Source organism: Phocoena sinus, chromosome 4 (assembly GCF_008692025.1).
Source record: "Phocoena sinus isolate mPhoSin1 chromosome 4, mPhoSin1.pri, whole genome shotgun sequence".
In the NCBI taxonomy this organism is placed as follows: Eukaryota; Metazoa; Chordata; class Mammalia; order Artiodactyla; family Phocoenidae; genus Phocoena; species Phocoena sinus.
Window position 1 is genome coordinate 75976576 of NC_045766.1, and position 6000 is coordinate 75982575.

At 43.9% G+C, this 6000-nt stretch overlaps 1 protein-coding gene across 3 annotated transcripts in view; it reads right to left on the reverse strand.

Annotated features, from left to right (window-relative positions):
- The window catches only part of SEC22A (SEC22 homolog A, vesicle trafficking protein), a 75368-nt gene extending 74500 nt beyond the window's left edge, over window positions 1-868 (reverse strand). For 2 of the 3 annotated variants that reach the window (XM_032631318.1, XM_032631320.1), the window contains exon 1: window positions 825-868. The gene's annotated coding sequence lies outside the window, so the exon portion shown is untranslated. Of the gene's footprint in view, window position 1; window positions 44-824 lie in introns of those variants that run through there. The other variant, XM_032631319.1, reaches the window with a different exon arrangement.
- Between the last annotated feature and the right edge of the window lie 5132 nt (window positions 869-6000).

The following is a 6000-nucleotide window of genomic DNA, read 5'->3' on the forward strand; positions in this document are numbered from 1 at the left end:
CCTGTTAGCTGAGATCCCAACATCTCCCGCCTGGTGGCTGCCACTGTAGCTCTGGGCTTTGCCTTGGCTGAAGAGGCATAGGAGGAACTGGATCTCAAGCTCTCCCACTGCCTCAGGTGGATGATCCAGGAAACTAAATAGGAGAAAAAGCCAAAGCTGTTTTCACTTTCAGAGAGATTTAAGCCAGCTGGGGCTCAGCCTCCTATTTCGAAACCTTCTTCCACCTGTCGAGCTAATTGCTCAGGTCTCCTTTACACCACATCGTTCCCAAAGTGCCATTAACAAGGCCTTAAGAGGTTTCCGTGAGCCAACCGGGGCAAAACTCTGGGTTCAATGCTCATTCAACCCCACAAAAGGCAAAGTAACCCTACCTAAAAAATAGGAAGTGCCACGTCAAGCTCTCTGGGCCACCTAAACAGCCTAGGACGATCACCGTGTTTCTGACACCTGGGCGCCAGGAAATGCTGCCCCACCGCTGGCAGCCCAGAGCGACTGTCCTCCTCCTCGGGCCCCCTACAACCGCCCTACGAGTTGCCCCATATCAGGGCAGGTCAGCTGAAGGGCAACCGCCGTTCGCGCGGCCCACAGACCCCTCAAGTCGTTGGGGACGAAGTCCCCGTAATCCCACCCCTCCAAAGCTCCGCGACTCCGACGACTCCCCGCTCCCGCCCCCACGCCACGAGCTTAGTTCCCGCCCGGGGTAGGTAGGTCTGTGGTCCCGACGGCGAGAGTCGGAGGCCGTGGCGAGCGAGGGAAGCGGCCAGCCAGGGGTTGGAACGACGCGGAGAAGGGACGAACGAGCACTGTGAGGGGCCGAGCCATACCTGTCTAGCCAGAACCCGCCGCTACGAGTGACGCGGCCCGCAGTGCATTGTGGGGCCGGGGAGTGGCTGTTCTGCTGGGCAGCCCGACGTGAGACGTGGCTGGCGCCCGGCGAGATCAAGCTCCGCCCCCGTTCCCTCGGCTCGTCCGGGCCAATCCGGTTCTCGGGGAAAGACACACCGACTCGCCCCCTCCAAGGGAGTTGGCAGCTTTTCCCTCTTGTACGTCAAGAGAGTGCAAAATCCTCGGGTGACAGATTACGCTGTCTTTCGCACATAAGGCTGATCTCTCCCGCCTGCCGCCTGTATCTGGAGGCAGTTTGTTTCTTACGCGGCCCTACAGCAAACACTTATCGAACAAGCAGGGGGAAAAGCCCCCTCTGAGTGAACAAAAAGACCGGCCCCACCTACCACTACACACTGGGAGGCATCTATCCTTGGCAAAGGAATGCCAGATGCTGTTCCTGCAGCCGCTTCCAGCTTTTGTATCGATCACGCATTATTAAACAAGGACTTACTGACTGCATACTATGTGCCAAGCACAGTGTTAGGCAATGGGTTACAGGAGTGAACATAACACTCGATGGATCTAAAGTGTGATAGGAGCAAGAGATGTTAAAGCATAAATCATTACATAATTATAAATCGTAATCAGTTCTACGAAGGAAAATTAGTGGATGCGATGATAGATTACCCAGGACTATCAGGGAAGAGCTCTTTGAAGAAGTGCCTTTTAAGCTCCAGGCATATGAAAGAGCCTTAAAGAATGTTGCAGGCCAAGGGAACATTATGTTTGAGGTTGCTGGGGCATGAAAGAAATTGATGTGTTCTAGGAACTGAAAGGAAGTCAGTGTGGTTGAGGTGTAGGGAGCAACTTGAGCTGAGGTGAGGCAGAGAGGCCAGACTATGCAGGCTCTTACTGGCCACATTATAGATTTTGGACTGTATTTTGGAATGTATCTTAAGGTCAATGGGTAGCTAATAGAGTGTTAAGTAGGATCAGATTTACATATTTAAAGGCTCACTTAAGCTGTTTGTGGGGAATAGTTTGGAAGAGGACAGGAGGGCTTGCTGGAAGTCCAGTCTGGAGACAGTTACATTAGTCAAGGCCAGAGATGATGGTGGCTTCAACTAAGGTAATGACAGTAGAGACAGAAAGATTTGGATAATTTTGAGACATATATAAATCAGAGGTTGAATCCAAGGGACTTAATAATGGATTGGTTTGCCAAGAAGGATAAAGAAAATACGGGCATTAAGGATGAGTCCGTTAGTAACTAGATGAATTAAGCCAACCTAGAAGGAGGAGAAAATGGTTTTGTATATGTTAAGTTTGAGATGCTTATAAATGGAGGTGTCAAACAGATATGGATATGTAAGTCTGGACTAACTATATAAATTTGGTGTTTTTTGGAGTGGGTTAACCCAGCAATTCCACTCCTAGGTATATATGCAACAGAAATGTATTCGTATGTTTGCTACAAGACATATATAAGAATGTTCATAGGATAAATAAATTTTAGACTATCCACATAGTGGACTAGTTTTCAGGAAAGAGAATGAACAATCAACAACTACATGCAAAACATGAATGAATCTCACAATCGTAAAATCGACTGGTATAAGCCAGACACAAAAATTGTGTATTACTTGATTCCACTTATATGATGTTCAAAAACATACAAAAGTAATATATGGTAATAGAAATCAGACTATTGGTTATCCTTAGGTAGTATTAATGTTTGGAAAGGGCCCCTAGGGGGCTTATGGAGTTCTAATAATGTTTGATCTGGGTGTTGATTACACATGTGTTCAATTAATGAAAATTAACCAAGTTGGGAATTCCCTGGCTATCCAGTGGTTAAGACTCCATGCTTCTACTGCAGAAGGCACAGGTTCAATCCCTTCGGTAAGGGAACGAAGATCCCACATGCCTCACAGGGCAGACAAAAAAAAAGAAAAGGAAAAAAAAGAAAAGAAAATTCAACAAATTGTACATTTAAGATATATGCAATTTTTCAGTATGCATTTTATTATTCAGTAGAAAGTTTACATTTTAAAAATGTTATGGTGATCCAGCCATGAATAAATAACTGGTACCAGACTAACCTTCCTACCACAAACAATAGAAAACTGAACCAAATCTATGAAACAAGTGTCTTCAGACATTGGACAATAGGCACAGTGGAACTGTGATCCAGGAAAGAAGAAAAACAATTAAGATGAGCCCAAGGTTTTCCCCAGATTTCTTTCTGGCGATATTTGCCAAAGCACAGGATAGAGGAAAGCTAAGCAGAATACAGTACTCTCACTAACTGAGGAGAGAGAAATTGGAAATATGAGAGATGGAGGCAACTGAAATTTGCAGGGCAGAGAACCAGATGAAGAGCTCCAGAAATATGCATGAGTCTCCTTGAATCTTTGGTGCAGGTTTAATGAAACTCCAGGAGGCTGGTTAAATAACAACTACTGTGGGAAGTGTAAGCTGAACAACTACTAGATCTTAAATAAAGTTTGGAAACATTCAAGTTCTGACCAACTGGAATGGAAAAACCCTATTAAACAGTTGGGGAATTTGGTAAAAAGACCTCAGAAAGGCCACACTTTAGAGATAAGGCTAAACTAGCCCAAGAGTAAAGGCTATTCTAGATTCACTCAAACAAAGCCAAAAAAGCTTATCTGCAAGTAAATTAACTGCTTCCTTGAATGAAACTTAACAATCTTTATTTTTTTTTTTTCCGGTATGTGGGCCTCGCACCGCCATGGCCTCTCCCGTTGCGGAGCACAGGCTCCGGACGCGCAGGCTCAGCGGCCATGGCTCACAGGCCCAGCCTCTCTGCGGCATGTGGGATCCTCCTGGGCCGGGGCACAAACCTGTATCCCCTGCGTCAGCAGGCGGACTCCCAACCACTGCACCACCAGGGAAGCCCGAAACTTAACAGTCTTTAAAGAGAAAATCCAGGCACTAAACAATGTAACACCCACAATGTCCAGTATCCAATAAAAATTATTATATATGTGAAGAAGCAGGAAAATGTGAACCATGAACAGGAGAAAAATTAGTCAATGGACCCAGAAATGACAGTGATGATGAAATTATCAGAGGACTTAAAGCAGCTGTTAAAAGTGTGGTCAAGAATCTAAAAGAAAACGTGAAAGAAATGAAAACTATAAAAACAACGAAGCAGAACTTCTAGGGCAGAAAAATACAATATCTGAAATGAAAACTTCATTGGATGGGCATAAGAGCAGCTTAGACACTGCAGAAGAAAAGATCTGAGAATGAGGAAACAGTACAAAAGAATTATCTACACCAAAGCACAAGTAGCAGAAAAGTTGAAAAGAAAATGAAGAGGAATTCCCTGGCAGTCCAGTGGTTAGGGTTCTGTGCTTCCACTGCAGGGAGCATGGATTTGATCCCTGGTCGGGGAACTAAGATCCAACAAGCATGCAGTGTGGCAAAAAAAAGAAAGAAAATGAACAGAGCCTTAGTGACCTGAAGGACAATACTAAGTTACATATCACCTGTATAAACAGAGACCCAGAAAGAGCGGAGTGATGATTTTTAAATATTTGAAGGCATAATAGCCAAAACTTTTCTAAATTTAAGGAAAACTATAAATCTACAGATAACAAGAAATCAAACCAACCCCAAACAGGATAAACACAAAGAATCCTCACCAAGGCACATTACCCCAAAACTGCTGAAAACCAATAATTAAGAGAAAATATTAGAAACAACCAGAGAAAAAGCCACGTTGTATACAGAGAAGAAAGACAAGAAGTACTACTGACTCCACATCAGAAAGAAAGTAAGCCAGAATTCAATGAAGTAAAACCTGAAGGAAAAAGCTCTGTCAATCTAGAACTTTATATCCAGCAAAAATTCTTTTGAAGTATGAAGGTGAAATAAAGGCAAACAACAGCAAGATACACCTTCCTTTCAAGTGCACATGTGATATTCACTAAGCTACACCATACCCTGGGCCATGAAAATAATTTTAAAAATATTACGTGGAGTAAAAGAAACCAGACACTAAAAAGTACATTCTGTATTTTTCCATTTAAATGAAAGTCTAAACAAGTAAAACTAATCTGTAGTGAAAAAGAAAATCATAAAAATGGTTGCCTCTAGTGGTTGGGTTGACACTCTTCTTGCCTGGTCCCTGGACACAGGAGCCCAAAGTGCTCAGGCAGCAGCCATAGCTCATAATCCAATGGGATTCTTGTATCACCTGCCAAATGTGTGGCACTTTTGGTGACCAGGAACTCAAACCCCTCAGAGCCCAGGGTTGTGGAGACAAGAAATATGAAGTCCCTCTATTAGTCTTTAAGAGTCATAATAAGAGATGCCAATCTGCTTCTACCCCTTGGTACCGAGACTCATGTATTTTTCCTACTAGGGATACAAGGAATCATGATACTCGTGATCAAGAATCATGAGTTTTTTGGGCTTCCCTGGTGGCGCAGTGGTTGAGAGTCCGCCTGTCGATGCAGGGGACGCAGGTTCGTGCCCCGGTCTGGGAAGATCCCACATGCTGCGGAGTGGCTGGGCCTGTCAGCCATGGCCACTGAGCCTGTGCATCCGGAGCCTGTGCTCCGCAACGGGAGAGGCCACAACAGTGAGAGACCCGCGTACCACAAAAAAAAAAAAAAAAAAAAAAGCCATCCTTAACACATAGGTGTCATATTTATATGATGTTATTTTTCTTTCAGGTTAGCGCTGTTTTTGACAGCCATATACCTTAGAAATGGAGGGGAAAAGCTTCTTATTTGTATCTTGAAAATTCTGAAATGACATTTCCACCACTCTGCAAAGGCTTTTGCAAATTGTTATCTTGGTTTTTTGTCCAAAACTATATTTTCATTAACCTTTCACAAATTCAACAAATTGTGTGCCCTATGTGTGCTGGCAGTGGCAATGGTAAACATGATATGGTCCTCCCCTTTAAGGCATTAAATGGAGAGATGCGGAGAGAAACATGTATAAAGACAATGATAATCCAATAAGATAAATGTCAATAAAAATATGACCAGAAGGCTCTAGGGGGATCACAAAGGGGTAACTAAGCTGCAGAGAAACAGAAAACTTTTTACAAAAAGAGGTGATAAAGAGGAAGAAGGAAAGTCAATCAGGCAAGCTGTGGTGAGTCATGGAGAAGGGACTCCATATTTGTAA